An 18,267-nucleotide genomic window follows, 5' to 3' on the forward strand; every position below is an offset into this window, starting at 1 on the left:
CTCTTTTTTTTTTTTTTTTTCTTTTTTTGGTACCAGGGATTGAACACCAAGGGCACCTAACCACTGAGTCACAACCCCAGCTCTTTTCATTTTTTGAGACCAGGTCTTACTAGGTTACTTAGGGCCTTGATAAGCTGCTGAGGTTAAGTTGCAATCCTCCTGTCTCAGCCTCTGGAGCTGCTGGGATTATAGGCATGTGCAACCATGCCTGGCAAGGAGCCAAACTCTTTCTTTCCAGAAGTTTGGGAAAGGAGGTGTGGAGTAGAGCAAATGGCAGAATGGGAGGGAGAACAAGGACTTAACAAGGGCCAAGACAACTGAACCGAGTTGAATCCCTCTAAGAAGAGTTTTGACATTTGAAAAAAATAACATCATTCTGGCAATTTCTCCTATCATAGTACATGACACCCACCTCCACCCCCTTTTCTGTACCGTAGACTCCTTCCCTGCTTATCACTCAGAGAGGCTGGGAGGTATCATAACTGGAAGCCCAGCTTTGGAGGTCAGACAGACCCAGCTTCGGTCTCAGCACAGTGTGATCAATGGGCTTAGAAGTCGACTTCTCTGAGACTTAGTTTCCTCTTATGTATGATGAATGTAATCATAGTAGTCACCTCACAGGATGTTGGGTAAGACTCTTAGTACTGTGCCTGACGGTCAAAACACTATCACTAAAACCTCAGGATAATCTTGGGCAGGAAGCGGTTTACCCAGGAGAAAGCAAGTCTCAAGGTTTTCAGACCACAGCGTCTGTAATCTCTACCAGCTCTGTTTAGATAGGAACTGTGGGACTAGTGGTGAAGCCACTACCTGGCTGTGGAACTTCAGTCTTGTCCCTGCCCTTATCTGGGCCTCAGTTTTCTCCTCTGTGCAGTGAAAGATACATTGGAGTTAACCTTTGAGGTCTCTTCCTATCTAGGCCCCAAAGAGAGGCAGGCTGGGGCCAGCTTAGGCCTCAAGGAGGGAAGATTTCACTTGGTTCATACTCCACCCTGGTGGCCAGTCAGCCTACAGGACAGACTTGGTGCCTTGCCTCCCACTGGGGTGCCCTCTCACAGGATGGAGAAGGCCAAACCAGTGGGACAGGATTTGCTGGACAGAAAGGGGGCTAAAGCTTTCCCCGAGTTCCCATGCATCTGGGGTTGGCCTGGCTCCATGGCAGATGCCAATGAGGAGTGAGAGGTAGGGATCCATGGGAGGTATTCTCTCCTTCCTCCCTCTGTCCATCAGTCCCTGTCACTCTTTGTCACATTTTGATTTCCCCTCTCCTCCTCCTCCATCTCTTGGTCTCTTTCTGTATATGACTGAGTTTTTTATAATTTCTGTCTCCTCCATCCCTTCCTCTCCCCCATCTTTCTGTTTTTCTGACCCTACCTCTCTACCCTTTTCCATTTCCCTCTCTATTTCCTGTTGGGGGTAGGTTAACTAGGGAAAAATCCAGGGGTGTACTACCCCTGAATTATATCTCCAGTCCCTTTTATTTTTTTGTTTTGTGTCTCACTGAGGCGGACTTTGGACTTAATGATACTCCTGCCTCCACTTCTGAATTTCTGGGGTCACAGTTCTGCCACCACCATACCTGGCTCCTTTTTTTTTTTTTTTTTTTTTTTTTGGTAGTGTGGGGATTGAACTCAGGGCCTTGTACATGCTAGGCAAGCACTCAACCAACTGAGCTATATCTCCAGTGCCCTGGCTCCATTTCTTTCATTTTATTTCCTCTACCTCTCCTTAGTTTTTCACTGCCAGTTGCTTCCTTCTCTCTCTCCTTCTCCTCCTTCCCTCCCTCCTTCCTTTCATATTTCTTTCTTATTTTTCCAGTTCTTCCAAATCTAAGTATCTTTCTGTGCTTCTCACCCATTTTTTCTTTCCTCTTTTTTACCCCCTGTTTTACATTATCAGGGTTCATACCCAGGGCTTCACACATTTAGACAAGCATTCTACCACTGAGTTACATCCTCATGAACATCCACCTGCTGCCCAGTCTTTTGAGATAGGGTCTCTAAGTTGACCAAGCTAGTCTTAAACTTGAGATCCTCCTGCCTCAGCCTCCCAGGTAGCTGAGATTACAGGTGTCCACCAACATGCTTGTCTTCCCATTTCTTTCTTTCTTTTTAAAGAAATGTCTTTTTTTTTTAAACCTTTATTTATTTGCATGTGGTGCTGAGTCACAAACCCAGTCCCCCATTTCTTTCTTAATTTCTCTCTCTCTCCCTCCCTCCCTTCTCTCTCCCTCTCTCTCTCTAATCCACAGATGAGCACTTTTTTCTCTCTCAGTTTTCCAGCCTGTTTCTCTGTGTCTTTGAGTTCTCTCCTATTCTTCCTCCTTTTCTTCTCTTTCCAATCCCCTTTATTTTTCATTCCTCTTTCTCTCCTCCCTCCCGATCCTTTGTGTGTGTGTGTTTGTATTTCGCTCCCTCTCTCCTTTCATTTCCCTCTCGCCTTATTTTCTTCTCTTCCTTCTTTTTCTGTCTACCTTCCTCCTCAACACCATGGCCCCACATACAGAACCACAGAGAGCCATGGGTGTGCCCCACCTTTCCATTTACATTTTCCCAGCTGTGACCTCATCTCACAACTCCTGCCCCTCCCTAGGGAGACAGGTAGGGTGGAGCTTCTCTCCCAGAATCGAGAGGAATGGAGGCCTAAGAGGACGGGTGACTTGCTGGGACTTAGTCACCCAGCAAATCAAGAGAGAATCCAGGTCTAACTTCCCCTGGCATGTAGGGAGACCTCCCAGGGCCTAGAAAATGCTCAGTTCCCCCCCTCCCCCAGGCCCCCTGCCCAACCTCTCCACTTCAGAGACCTTGCTCCCCACTGGCCTTAAGTGTGTCCTCCCTCTGGCCTTTGGAGTTGGCACTCCCAGTCTTACCCGGAAGGTTCTCTGTGCTCTCTATGCAAGGATAATGGGGCGGACAGTGCCTAGCTCCAGAGCATGCTGTGTTCATTCAAAAACAAATAGTTACTGAGTTTACTTTGTGCCAGGCACAGGGGGAGACCCTGGAGAGAGCATGAGCAGGAGAAAGGCAGGGAGAAGGAACACAGTATGCCCAAGAAGCAGGGAGGAGGGGAAACATCCCCTGGGAGAATGGGGTCTGGCAGGGCCGGAGAGGGGCCAAGGCCTCCTGTCAGTTGGGTCTTCCAGGAAGCCGCTGCCAAGACAGAGTTAGAAGTACAAGAGATTTATTGGAGGAAATGCCTGTGAAAGATAAAAGGAGAGAAAGCAGGACTGTGCAGGGAGACCATGATTCAGCTTTGACATCTATGGGAAGAGAGAGGACAAGAAGGAGGGTAAGAAGGGTCTCACATTTCATTGGGGCTCTGAAAGTCTTGGCCAGCCAACAGGGGAGCTATGGAGCAGAAATTTCCCATAGAGGAGTCCCAGCTGGGCAGAAACAGCCAGGACCTAGTGACCCAGTTGTGCCGGTCATTGGCTGGAGGTTTCCCAAGAAAACCGTGGTCTCTGCTCCAATACTGCTGCAGATCCTGAAGGCGCTGCCTGACAACTGCTCTCTTGCAGCTGATGGCTGCCACATCCAGGACTTTAGACATCCACTTGACTGGGGTAGTCACCACTGCAGACCAGGAGGGGAAACTCTGTGAGATGAACAGGGAAGTCGAGAAGTCAACCTTCCTCCAGGCGATCCCAGGTTATAGAAAAGGAATCTGTGGGTACAGGACCATGCCGATAAGATTCCCAGGTAGGATTTAGTCCCCAGAACTCCTAATCTCAAGTGATCCCAGTCCTAGGTCTGAGGGAATAAAGAATAAGTTTCAACTAAACATCTCTGTAGATGGGAAAAAGCACATTAGATTCAGTTCAACATCTTATTAAACTAAAACAGAAGGGAGAGGAAGGTCAGAGAGATTACAGAAATCATTCTACCTCATTAGAAGCTGTGGTGGTTTAAAAACATGTGCACAAATTCTTTGATATTCCTTTCCTCCCTTCAAATGGAGAAGCCTAAAACCACTTCCTTGAGTATGAACTATACTTAACGACTTGCTTCTAACAAATAAAATGTGGTGGCATACACTATGACCCTGGTGATTTCGGAGGCTAAGGCAGGAGGATTGCAGGTTCAAGACCAGCCCCGGCAACTTAGCAAAACCCTGTGTCAAAAATAAAAATGAAAAGGGCTGAAGATGTATCTCAGAGGTAGAGCGCCCCTGGGTTTGATCCTTAGTATTAGAAGTAAATAAATAGATAAACAAAATGTGGTAGAAGTGATGTAACTTCTGAGACTAAATCCTAAAAGGCATTGTGATTTTCTTCTTCCTTCTCTTGGAGCACACATCCTGGGAAAGCTGGGACCATGTTACTCAAGCAACCCTATGAAAAAGCTTATGTCATGAGGGAAGAACTGAGGTTTCCTGTCAACAACCTTGTGAGTGAGCTACTTGGGAGCACAACCTTAAACCCCAGACAAGCTTTCAGATGAATACAGCACCGTCTGACTATTTTGTGCATGTGCCAGATTTTCGGAGATATAATTCAAGTACCATGAGATTCATCCATTTAAAGTATGACATCTAGAGTTGTCTGAACATCACCACTAATTCCAGAATATCTTCATTATCCCCCAAAGAAATCCAGTAACAGTTATTCTAATTCCCCGTAGCCCCTAGTGACTATGAATCTACTTTATGGAGTTACCTATTCCATACATTTCATATACAGTCACACATTACTTAACACATGGGATATCTTCTGATAAATGTGTCATTAGGTGATTTCATCATTGTGCAAACATCAGATTGTACTTACACAAACTTAAATGGTATCAGTCGATCACTCAATGTGGGCTCTTGATACAATCAAGAGAAGGGTTAAACATGAATTATGGGGCAGCTAACAATGTAACATGGCATACTGTTTAACAGTATGTTATATGTCTTTTATATAATTAAAAGGGGTACATTCTAAAACAATGACAAAAAATATAGTAAATACGTAAACCAATAACATAGTCATTTATTATCATTATCAAGTATCATGTACTCTACATAATTGTATGTGCTATACTTTTATATGATTAGCAGTGCAAGAGGTTTGTTAACATCAGCATCACCACAAACACGTGAATAATGCATCATGTTACAACATTATGATGAGTATGGCATAACTAGGTGATAGGAATTTTCCAGCTTCATTAATAATCTTATGAGACCACCATTGTCATTTTTTTTTCCACTGCTGGGAATCAAATCCAGTCTTACATGTTGAACAAGTACTCTACCACTGAGTTACATCCTCAGTCCTATTTGAAGAATTATAAATATATATATATATATATATACACACATATGTGTGTGTGTCAGACATCTTTAATTTTCTTGTTACACACACACATGCGCGCACACACACACACACACACACACACACACAGTTTTTCTGTAGTGCTGGGGATGGAACCCTGGGCATCCAGCATACCAGGAAAGTGCCTTATCACTGAGCTATACACCCAGGTCAGGTTTTTGCATTAAAATAACACTGTCCTCAAAAAACAAGTTGGACCAGGCACAATGGTGCATGCCTCTAATTCCAGCAGCGAGAGAGATTGAGGCAGGAGGATCATGAGTTCAAACCAGTCTCTGCAAAAGGTGCCAAGCACCTCAGTGAGACCCTGTCTCTAAATAAAATACAAAATAGGATGGTGCCCCTGAGTTCAATCTCCGGTAAACATGCCCCCCCCCAAAAAAAAAAGTTGGAAAGTGTTTACACCAATTTCATTTTCCATAAAAGAGTGCAAATAATTGGTATCATTTCATCCTTAAATGTTTGTTAGAAATCATCAGTGACCGTCTGGGCCTGGAGTTTTTCTTGTTGGAAGATGATTAACTAAATTCAACTTCTTTGGTAAATATAGAACTATTTTAGTAAAATTCTTTTTCTTGAATGGTCTTTAGTAGTTTTTGTCTTTTAGAGAATTGTTTCATTTAATCTAGTTGTTGAACATAAGCATAAGTTGATTGTTGTACTATTATCTTATTTTCTTTTAAGTTTGGTAGTATTCATAGTGTTGTCTATTCTATCATACCTGGAATTGTTAACATATGTCTTCTTTTTCCTTTTCCTGTTAGAAACTGATTGTTTTGTGAAGCTTTAAATGAACCTAGTCTTTTTGTACTGTTTTTCTTATTTCTTTCATTTTCTTTTTCTTCAGTACTAGGAATTGAACACAGGGGCACTCTAAACTGAACTACATCCCCAATCCTTCTTTTTTTATTTTAAGACAGGATCTCACCGAGTAGCTGTTTTAGTCAGCTTTTTTGTCTCAGTAACAAAAAGTCCCAATAAGAACCATAGATAGTAGAAAAGTTTATTTTGGCTCATAGTTTTGGAGGTTCAGTTCATGCTTGGTTGACTCCCTAGCTCTGGGCCCAAGGCAGAAGGCAGAACATCATTGCTGAAGGGTGTGGTGGAGGAGAGCAGCTCAGGACATGGCAATCAGGCAACCACTGTATAGGTAGTCCATTGTTAATCTTTATGTGTAAGAATATATATATAGGAACATTCAATATATGATCTTTTGTGATTGGCTTCCTTCATTTTGCATAATGTTTTTGAGGTTTGTGTATATTGTAGCATGCAACAGTACTTTTTTCCTTTAAATGAATAGATAATATTCAGTACAGAAAATCAGAGATAAAAGACTAGGTTCATTTAAAAGTTTCACAAAACTATCAATTGTATGAATATACAACATTTTGTTTATCTAACTGATGGACATTTGGGTTGTTTCCTTTTTTTGGCTATTATAAATAATGTTATTATGAACATTCATGCACAAGTTTTTGTATGAATATATTTTATTTCTTTTATACCTAGAAATGAAATTGCTGAGTGATACAGTCACTCTATATTGAACATTTTTAGGAACTGCCAGACTTATTTCCAAAGTAGCTGCACCATTTCATGTTCTTACCAGTAGTGTATAAGAGTTCCAATTTCTCCATATTCTTGCCAACAATAGTTAATGTCTGTCTTTATAACCATCCTATTGTGAAGTGGTATTTCATTGTGGTTTTTACTTGCATTTCCCTGATGGCTAATGATGTTGGACATCTTTTCATGTGCGTAGTGGCCATTTGTATATCTACTTTGGAGAAACATTACTGATATCATTGCTGTAATCTATGAACCTTGATCCAAGACCATTCAACTAAGCTACTCTTGGGTTCCTAGCCTTCAGAAACTGTGAGTTTGTGTGTGTGTGTGTGTGTGTGTGTGTGTGTGTGTGTGTCTTGGCTGGGGAATGAACCCAGGGCTTCATACATGCCAGGCAAACCCTCCACTATTAAGCTATTTCTCCAGCTCTATGTGTGTTGTTTTGAGGCACAAATTTCTGGAATTTTTTCACACAACAATAGATGACTAACATAGAAACATTCCGCTAAAATGGAAGACATCATGGCTGCTACAATTAATTATACTGAAAATCCCAGACATAACAATGACAATAGACAACACAAGAAAATGAAATACCATTGTCAAGTTTGAAAAGGAATAAACCAAATTGTCATTCTATATTTTTGACCTAGAAACTCCATATTCAACATCTAGGGTATAGGGAGAGCAGTATGATAGAATGAAATAAGCCCAGGACATACCTGAATGTAAGTCCTATCTTTTCCCTTACTTTATGATCTTGGGCACATCCTCTTGTCTTTTTGGGCTTTATTGGTAAAATGGAAATAATAGTACCTATGTCATGAGGATTAATGTGAGTGTGAGTAAGGTGCTTCAATGACTGACACGCAGTAGATTTGAACAACTGGGACCTTCATTTAAGTTGGGGAATTTAGAGCAGCAGCCAGGCAGACAACAGTGTGACTGACTTGCTGTCCAGTTCCCCAAGCTGCAGAATGTGGGCTCCTTTCATTTCCCCAGATGACTCCAGGCTGTACGGGGGCCCCAAGAAACACAGGAGATCCTTATCCATACCCTGGGTTTAATGACCACTTCTTTGGGCAGCCTTGGCTAAGTGACTTACTTTTGCTGAATCCCCTTGATGTGTTCTACTAATTAGTGAACTCATGCTCACCTTTTTACATTAGTCAGCTTACCGTTGCTGTAACAAAATACCCAAGATAAACAACTTAAAAGTAGGAAATATTTATTTTGGTCCATAGTTACAGAGGTTTCAGTCCAGAGTCATTTGGTTTAATTACTTTGGACCTGCAACAGCACAGTATATTGTGGCAGGAGTACATGGAGGAAGAAGTCTGTTCATCTTTATGGCAGCAGGCAGGTAGCAAAAAGAGAGAGGGGATAGGGCCAGGGTCCAAATACCCACTTCAAGGGCATACCCCAAACTTCCTTCACCAGACACTACCTCCTAAAATGTTTCTATCCACAGTAGTGGGTAGTTTCTACTCACAGTAGTGCCATAGACTAGCAATCAAGCCTTTTGGGTAACATTTAGGATCAAAACCATAAACTTTCTTACTCCCCAAGAGTATGGTGAGGGTCAAAGATGAGGAAAGCAGATCCCTGAAGGGAAAAACCTCAGAGTAAAGCCAGGAGCTATAAGGAAACCCAATAGGAACAAGGGGCAGTGTGGACCCTGAAAGCTCTGTCCGGCTGGACAATGAAGCCACAAAAGGCCTTGGGATATGGGACAGAATGATGCTGAGCACAAGATTCAAACCCCCTCTGTTCAGATGGCCCTTGACACTTACAGTCCTATCATCCCTCTGTAGTAGGATTACCAGATGACATAGAGAAGCCTAGTTAAATGTGAATCACAAAAAAGTGAATAATTTCAATATGTGTATGCACCAAACATTGCATTTTTAAAAAAAATATTGAGTTCTAACCTTACTGTGTGTCCTGTGTTTTTATTTGCTACATCTGGCAACCCTACCCACTAGCAGGGCAGGGATTTTCACCCCCATTTCATAGTGGAGACACAGGGAGATCAAATTTGCCCAAAACTTTGCTACTTATCCACCCTTTCATTTACACAGTGTTCCTAGGCTAAGGTTTAAACCTGGGCTATTTGTGTTGATGTAACTCAGATACCTGAGCTCATATCCCCTCCTTCCCTCTTGGGGCTCTCCTCAGCCTGGGGCCTTTGAGAGGCTCTGAGAGTCTAACTTATCCAACAGAATGAGGAGGAGAAAATGAATGAATGGGGAGCAGAAAAGTACTATCATAAGTCTCAGAGGGAGGTTGGGTATAAAGCTGATTGTTAGGGTGTTTGCCTAGCATGCTGTATGCTTGGGGTTCAATATGAGCACTGGAAATAAAAACAGAGAGGTTCAGAGGGAGTTCTGACTACAAAATTTGGCTCCTGGTAGACTAAACAATAACTACCATTTCTATAGCCAAGGACTCAAGTTCTCAAGCAGTTGTATCTGTGAATTTGCCTAAGGTCAAGGGCAGAGGACAGTGGGAGCTGGGGTCAGTTTCTGAGTTTCCTAACACCCAAAAGTTCTCATTGCTTCTCTGGGTCAGGACAAGAGAGCTTGGAGAACAGCTCCCTCAAGCCCAAAACAAGGAAGAGAGCTTGTGGACAGAGAGTGGAGGCCCTGCTGGAGGCCATGGTAGTTGGTACAGCCTCTGCTGCCACCTGGTGGACATCTAATGCCAGTGTTTCCTTGAGAAACTACTGAACAAGGAAGGAAGGCTTTCTTCTCTCCCACTTGTGTCTATTTAAGTCTTCCCTATCCCAGCTCCACCGTGTGATTTGTTATGACATTGAACAAGCCCTTTACTCCTCTGACTTTCTGTTTCTCTCTTAAACATGAGTTCCCCAATAGGCCGAAAGTCTGATCTTTTTAAAAATAAACCTGTCCTGCTGCCTCCTCTAACTAAATCTGTCACCTGACCACTTTGGCCTTCAGATTAAAGCCTGGATCACAGTCCAGTTAACCTCACTCACTCCCCAATTCTCTGCTCCAGAGAGCTCCTTTCTCTCCTTCCCTTCCCTTCCCTTCCCTTTCCCTCCTTCCTTCCTTTCTTCCTTCCTCTTTCCATTCTGGGAATTGAATCCCAGGCCTAGCATGTGCTAGGTAAGTGCTACATCCCTAGCACCCCACCACCCCACTTTTTTTCTCTCTCTCTTTTTTTTAAGGTCACCTTTTTTGTTGCCCAGGTTGGTCTCAAACTTGTGCTCCTCCAGTCTCAACCTCTAGAGCAGCTGAGATTACAGGCATATGCTACCATGCCCGTCTAAGTAAAAGAAATTTTAATGTTGTGTTTCACATAATTCAATGTGTAAATTATTATCTCAACATACAATTAATATTTTTAAATTATCGATGAGTCGCCTACATCCTTTTCCATACTGTCTTTAAAATTCCGTGTTCATTTTTCATTTACTGTGTATTTCAACTTAGATTCTATATTTCACTCAAAGGCCATGTGTGACTAAAAATCACTCTATTGAAAGCATAGTTCTATATCTTGATCTGTGTGGTAGTATGAAAGGTGTGTACTTATGTAAAATTTTGAGGAACTGAACATAAGACTTTGCCCTTTTTAAAATGTGAATTATATCTATTCTTGGAGGGGGGGATAATTCCTGGATTTCTAGCCCAAATATGGATGGACAAAGGGTGAGGCAATTTCCTAGGATGGAGGATGCTGAGGGTGCTCAGATGGGTTACAGGGTTGGGCAATGCTGAGAGAATGAAGACCTTTGTCCCTTTAAGTCTTCACTGCTCTTAGGACCTGGGAAAGTTTCCAGTCACCCATCCTGGAACTGTGTAGACCTTGGCTGCCCCCTGCTGACTAATGCTGATGCCTGGGTTTCTTCCGCAATGCCCCAGAAGGGATCACCAATGTCACCCATGCTTCTCTCTTGAACCCCATAGTCCTAGGTTCTGTCCAGTCCTGCTGTTGAGGTTGTGGGCATTTCCTCTAGCTAGGATTTACAGGTTTAGAAAAAAATAAAAGTCATCGAGTTAATTTTGAATTTCAGATAAACAACAACTATTTTTTAGCATAAAGCATATTTCAGGTGATATTTGAGACACACTTATTTATAGTAAAAAAAAATTATTTGATGCTGATGTGAAATTCAGATTTAACTGGCATCCTGTGTTTTATCTGGCAATCTCACTTCTAGATTTTCCTCCAGAACTCCCAGGGGGAGTAGAAAAAATGGACTCTGAGCTATCCTGGGGCAGGGGACTTGATGGCAGGGGTGCAGTGGGTTTTGAACTACCTTAGGATCCACACACAGAATGAGAGGAACACAAGGCCCAGGGGTTAGGGGACATATCTGAGAGCACACATTAAGGATTTAACCATTTTGCCCCAGATCAGGTGACTAGTAATAACCCAATGATACTGTTGAGTTGATCTGCCTCCCCTGTGCAAAAGGGTAGGGACTGAGGAGAATTGAGGGGTGCTTTCTCTGGCTTATTCTTCCTCTACAAACATGGTCTTACTCTCTGAACCTTCTATAGCCATGAGGAAAGAATAACTTGGAGTGAGGATGGGGCACCAGTGAGGCCCAGGGAACTAAGCCAGGTGGAGGAGATTGGAGGAGAAATTGATTCCACCTCCTCATCACTTCCAAGACCTGGGTTATCTTTGAATTTCAGGTTCCTGGCATCCTGGAATCCTTTCTCCCTGCACTGAACAGATGAGAAAACTGAGATCCAGAGAAGGGAAGTGACCTGTGAATCCTAAAAAATCAGCCCGGCACCATGTATCCCTGTAATCCCAGCAACTTAGTAGGCTGAGGCAAGAGGATCGCAAGTTTGAGACCAACGTTGGCAATTTTGCAAGGCCCTAAGCAACTTGAGACCCTGTCTCAAAATAAAAAATAACAAATAAAAGGGTTGGGGTGTTGCTTAGTGGTTAAGCACGCCTGGGTTCAATCCCTGGTACACACACACAAAAAAAAATCAAATAGGCAATAAATCCCCTAGGTTCCTTGCCTCTCCTCCCCTGGGAGGTGAACATCTGAGGCTTTAGGTCCTTAATCACACCCTTCTCCCACCCTATAAAAAACTTTCCCTTCTCCACTCTTCAACCTTCCTGGTCCCCAAGACCTTTAGCTCAGGCCTTTCCTCCCCCTAAGGTTCCTCAGTGGCCTCATATTTGTTTCATTCTAATCTCCATCCTTTCTCTCTGTTCTCTGGAAAGGATCTGAATGCCTCTGCACGGGATCCCAATCTCCCATTGTCCCCTTCCTCTCTTTCTAGCCCCATCCCTTCCCTTATCCCTTCACAGACCCTACTTTCTGTACCAAGGAGGTATAGTATGTTTCAACAAGAGTCAGGTTTTTTTTATTTTTGGTTTTTGTTTTTGTACCAGGGATTGAACCCAGGGGCACTTAGGCACATCTCCAGCCCTTTTTATTTTTCACTTTGTGATGGGGTCTTGTTAAGTTACTTAGGGCCTCACTAAATTGCTGAAGCTGGCTTTGAACTTGCAATCCTCCTGTCTCAGCCTCCTGAGTTGGGATTACAGGAACGCACCACCATGTCCAGCCAGATTCAAATCTTGAAATCTGATTCTTTCCAGGTGTGGAGCCTTGGGCATGTTGCTTAACTTCTGTGGTCCTCTAGCTCTTCATCTAAATATTTGCTTCACAGTGCCAGGGTGAAGATTAAATTGCATTATATTATTAGAGGAGTATGGAGAGAGAAGGGAAGGGTGGAGGAGGAAGGTTAGGGCTATTAAAATAAGAATCTTGAGATGTTCAGAACAAGCAGAGGGTGAAACCAGAACATTTGTTTTTTAAATCTTTTCCTACCATAATGAATGTTTTAAAATCAGCATAATTTGTTGTTTTGGATAATGTTAAATCTATGCTAGGTCCTAGCAGGATAAAGCCAACATCACAAATAGGGTTTCCAGGACCTCAAGTGCCTTAGTGTGCTAAAGCAGAGAAGATATTACTTGATATATCTTTGAAGCTGAAGTGCTTTCAAGTTTGATAGTTCCAATTCTGTTATTTCTTTTTTATTTCTTTCTTTTTTTTTTTTTTCTTTTTTTGGTACTGGGGACTGAACCCAGGGGCACTTAACTACTGAGGCACATCTCCAGACCTTTTTATTTTTTATTTTGAGACAGGATCTCACAAGTCTTGGGGCCTTGCTAAGTTGCTGAGGAAGGTCCCAATCTTCCAACCCTCTTGCTTCAGCCTCCAGAGTTGCTGGGATTACAAGTTCTATGTCATAGCACATGGCCAATTCTGTTATTTATTGAGAAAGCTCTTAATAATGGGAACATGATATAAACATAAAAAATAGTGCTTATCCCCTCATGTTATAGTTTCAGGAATGTGGTTTTTGCTTTCCAGAAAAGACCAAGAGAATGACCTCATTACTGAACCAAGGAAAAGTTGAATTCTCTCCTTTGGTCTACCTTGTGAACCCCACAACAACAACAAAGAGCAAATATTATCAACAAGTTTATCTGAATTGAAGCTCATGTCTTTGACGTCTTTTCTGACTTTTTTCAATATCTTTTCATAATGATGATATTCTGATTTTTTTCAAAGGAGGTACTAGGTCAAGCAGGAATTTCTTTGAATGTTTGAGAACTTATTCTGTGCTGAACCTGTTCCACATAGCCTCCCAACCAAGTTCTGATGTAGGAATAAATCAGAACAACTTGGTTAGACAAGTTGGTTTATCACCTTTCACAGGGTTTGGAGTTGGTGGCATGACAGGAACCATGAAGAACATGCAGCATCTCAGTAACAGTGTTAGAAAGGACATACAGGATTTGGGCTTCTGTCAGGTGATTTTAGGGAGGGTTTAAGGAGGAGGGACTTTGATCCAAATTGGATGCTCTCTATGAGTGGATATTTGATAAATCTTAGTTGGACGAAGGGAAGAACAAACTGACGTTAAAGCTATAATCACTATGTGAGCCTGGTTAAGGAAATATTTACCCATTTCTATGGTTTGGACAATGCTTATGTCTTGTCTGGGTTCAGGCAAGATTATGGAGGGGACCTTGTTATTGTCTTGATTCATCATGGTCACAGAACATCTTTGTTTGATATTGATGTTCTATGAAATTTTAATATTCAACAGGAGAAGGCAAAGGTCTACCTGTGAATGCCAGGCCAGCTCCTGGATCAGGGTCTGCTATTTTTTTTTGCTCAGATCCTGGACTCAAATCAGGTTTCTGCGACTGGAAATACCCCGATGCATTTCCTGGTCACAGCTAAACATTTAATCTAGAGTTTATACCATTTATTACAGCAACTGCCTTCCCAGGCCCAACCCCTAACAGTCTCTGAGATAACTATAGACCCTTAATAAATGTTTGTCTAATGAATGAAACAACAAAGAATGCTGCTAAGGAAGATTGCCTGGGTGTAAACTGCAGCACAGAGAAAGGCTATGTGATTTGAAGCCATACCTGGTGGCATACTCCATAATTCCAGCTACTCGGAGGCTGAGGCAGGAAGATCACAAATCTGAGGCTTGCCTGGGCAATTTAGTGAGATCCTACTCCAAACAAATTAAAAAGGGTTGGTGATATAATTCATTGGTGGTGTATGCATAGCATTCAAAGCCCTGGGTTCAATACCCAATACCACAAACCCACACACAAAAAGTATGTGATTTGATACAACATGTATTGACAGGTAATCTACAATCCATATATGAATTTTATTACTTGCATCAATATTGTCCATTATAGCTATTTGACCATATCATCTCAGTCCCAGCCCAGGCACACACCACATTTGTTGTCATGCTCTTTAGTCTTTAAAATGAAACAGTTCCTCAGTTGTTCACCCTGACAGTTATAGTAGTCCCTCAATTTGGATTTGGAGATTTGAAGCACACACTTTTTTTTTTTTTTTCGTTCCTCGGGATGGAATCTAGGACCTCACAAATGCTACACTAGTTCTATACCACTGAACTACACCTCTATGCCCAGGGCCATGCACTTGTAACAGAAATACCATGGAAAAGATGTGTCCTGAGAAGGTCAGGACATCTTATGAGGAGGCACAGATCTCTACTTAACCCCTTACTTTGACATTAATTTTGATTACTTCGATTTATTTTTTCTGCTAGTTACATCTAACACTACCAGTTTTTCTTTATAATCAATAGATTGTGGAGACACTTGTATTATGGAAACGTCTAATTTATCATTCAATTGTGATTTTCTAACTCCGTTATGTTTATTAGTTGTCATTCTCCTAATGGAAACGTTTCTTTTCCCCAATTTATTAACTTTTTAATTTATATCGTAAAAACTTACAGATTACTATTTTATTCAGTTATACTCTATTACTATCGTTACGTATTTTGATGATGAAATTGCCCTGAATTGACGCAGGTAGCTCCTGCGTCCTTTTGCACATTCTCATTATTATGATGTTTACATTCTGCTGCAACAAGATATTCCAAGCTTATCTAATACTTCCGCAATCACCCTTTTCTTCAAGGAGCGACTTCTTGCTTCTTAACACAGCCCCTGTGTTCCTCCGCGTGCTGCCAGCACACGGAACCTTAGAGCTCCGGACCTACCTTTTCCGGTTGTAGCCGGAAGTTCCTCTGAGAGGGGGAGGCTCTAGGTCAGCTGACCAGAATTCGCGTAGGAGGGGTCTGAGGTCCAGTCCTATAGACTGACAAGGCTGTGGGACTCTTGCGTCCGGGACCTACCCGTAGGCTGGGGCGGCCTCTGGGACATTAGCTACGCGGAGGCAGGTACGTGAAGGGCTGAGGAGGCGACAGGGGAGGTGGGGATCGGGAACCTGGTTCCGTCTTTCCGGGCCTCACGGAGTGAGACACCTGAGCCCAGGGCCCCGGAGACAAGTCTGGCCCTGCCCGGAGCCCTCGGCCCCCAGAAGAACGATCGGGCTGGCATTGTGGTCTTCCGTCCCATGAATATAGATAAGGGAAATCGAGGCCTTGAGAAAGGAAAGGGCTCCCAAGAGCTCCGTTTCAAGCAAGGGCTTACCCTGACTTCGTCCCTTTCTCCTGTACGGAACCGCATCTCTCATGTGGAAGTACATTTAACAAGTTTGCCACGAGTGGAGACGCGGAATGTGATGAACAGATTTATGGTGAGAGTTAAAAGACCTGTGTTCGAGACTTCGCCACCGACCGCAAATTGTACGTTCTAGGCCAGATCCTTTTTCTGTGCTGAGCCTAATTTCCTCATTTGTAAAGCGGGGCAGTGTTTCTCAAAATATGGTTCTCACACCATCTACTTTGAAATCTCCTGGGATGCCGGCCTTACAGTGCAGGGCTAAAATCAGGTAACTGGTTTAGAATGTGCGTTTAGGACCTAGGAAACCGTGATTTAAGCATTCGCCTTGGGAATTCTATACTTTCTGATGTTTTAAGCCTATTGATCTTAAGTGATTCCTGCTATGAATAGTAGATATCCTTTCTTCACTTTGAGGCAGTTGGGGCCAGTTCAGGAACTTTGAAAAAAGTAGAATGTTAGGCTAGAAAAGAACACTGAAAGGAAAATAATTTTTTAAAAAATTGAAGGGGGAAAAAAAGTTATGGCGAAGAGACCTTCATCTTTGGGGCGGAAAGAAATAGAACTAGGTCTAATAGGTGGATTCTACAGGAAGACAAGATTTTTTACTTAGTAGAAGAACTTGATGGAAATATTATCAGAGGTGAGAAAAATCATCAGAGGCGACTAGCAATAGGATGAATTGTTTCTTTGTGGAAGGAGGACTGCAGGTATTAGAGGAAGGTTTTTTCCAACTTCAAAGTCTCTGATTCTAAGTAATTGCTTTGAATCTTTCTGGTGCAGATTGCCCTCACAGTAAATTTCTTTCTTCTGCTTTCTTTTGTTGACACCTCATTTCCTCTAGCCTACGTCTAACACCTGATCTTATGTAATCTCTTCCTGGTTGTGCTGTGCACCATCCTTTTCAAGGACTTTGAAATGCCCGAACATCTGATAGAGGTGCCTGAACTGTTTGTTCTGTGAATAAGTTAACAGGGTGCCATCCATTGGTTAGTAGCTTATTTTATTATTTTCTAAAAACAAATTGAAAATGCCTCTGAAGACTTTGTGATCAGGAGAAACCAGTGAACCCTACATCATAGAATAAAGGACCCCTCCAAGTTGTTTAGTTCAACCTTCTCTCTGGGACATACATCCCTCTTTAATCTTTCTTTTCCAGCATGTAGATGTGAGAGAACTTTTTTAACTCTGTAAGCTAGCTTTCCATACAGCAAATAAAACTGTTCTATGATGGATTTAATTTGCCAGTTCATGCTCATTTGCATGTAATGTACAGATGATGCTTTAGCATATGTTTAGTTTTTCTCATCAAATGTCATATATCCTTATTTTGTGCTTTACCAAACTCCAAGTAGATCACTTTTACAACACCTGTTAGAATATTTAGGAATGATTATGTCATCTTATGGAGTAGAGGTTCTGAATTATAACCTAATTCTGCAGAACCCCCCCCCCCCCAAAAAAAAAAAAAAAAGTTTGGCTTAGCCAAAACTTCATGCCTGTGTTTTTTATTTGTTTTGTGTTTCTCAAGGGGAAAAAAAATAGTTGTGAAATGCTTATTCAGATGTCATCATGATACTGGGTAAAATGTTCTTAATTTGTTGGGAGTTTTTAAAACTTATCAATCTGGGAGTTCCAGGTATTAATAAAATACCTGACTCAGTGTTTAATAAGGTCAGTGGTCTGAAGAGATGCCTCTGGAAAAAGGGTTTGATGGTAAAAGTAAGTTTGGGAAAAGCTGCATACTATTCTTAGAATTTCTCCATGTGTAGTCCCACATTAAAGGCACTGAGAAGTTCTGCAATAAAGAAATGGGCTAGCTAGTGTTGTGGCTCAGTGGCAGAGTAATTGCCTAGCATGTGGAAGGCACTGGGTTCAGTTCTCAGCACTACATATAAATAAGTAAATAAAATAAGATCCATCAACAACTAATAAAATTTTTTTAAAGAAAAAAAATGGGCAAAAAAAAATCTCAACATGGTGATGCATGCCTATAATCCCAGCTACTTGAGAGGCTGAGGCAGGAGAATTTCAAGTTTGAGGCCAGCCTCAATTCTTAGTGAGACCCTGTCTCACAAAAGTAAAAAGGGCTAGGGATGCGGCTCAGTGGTAAAGCACCCCTGGGTTCAATCCCCAGTACCACAGAAAAGGGGGGCTTTGTAAAGCAGGCTAATAACTTATTTTACTTTTTTAGTCTAGTGTTGCCAAGTGGATTTGACGTGAACCTTTTTTTTTTAATTGAAGCAGAAATTTGCAAAATCTCGCTCTACCACTTCTTTTCGCCTGGTCCATGATCTAAGAATGGTTCTTACATTTTTAAATGGGAGTAAATTGAAAAG

The 18,267-nt window shown here is 42.0% G+C and overlaps 1 protein-coding gene across 2 annotated transcripts in view; it reads left to right on the forward strand.

The window, feature by feature from the left end:
* Window positions 1-15,516: 15,516 nt before the first annotated feature.
* Window positions 15,517-18,267, forward strand: part of Rnf185 (ring finger protein 185) — a 34,378-nt gene continuing 31,627 nt past the window's right edge. The window contains exon 1 of one of the 2 annotated variants that reach the window (XM_047562402.1): window positions 15,517-15,645. The gene's annotated coding sequence lies outside the window, so the exon portion shown is untranslated. The remainder of the gene's footprint in view (window positions 15,646-18,267) is intronic. The other variant, XM_047562403.1, reaches the window with a different exon arrangement.

The sequence above is a fragment of the Sciurus carolinensis genome, chromosome 8 (genome assembly GCF_902686445.1).
Source record: "Sciurus carolinensis chromosome 8, mSciCar1.2, whole genome shotgun sequence".
Lineage (NCBI taxonomy): Eukaryota > Metazoa > Chordata > Mammalia > Rodentia > Sciuridae > Sciurus > Sciurus carolinensis.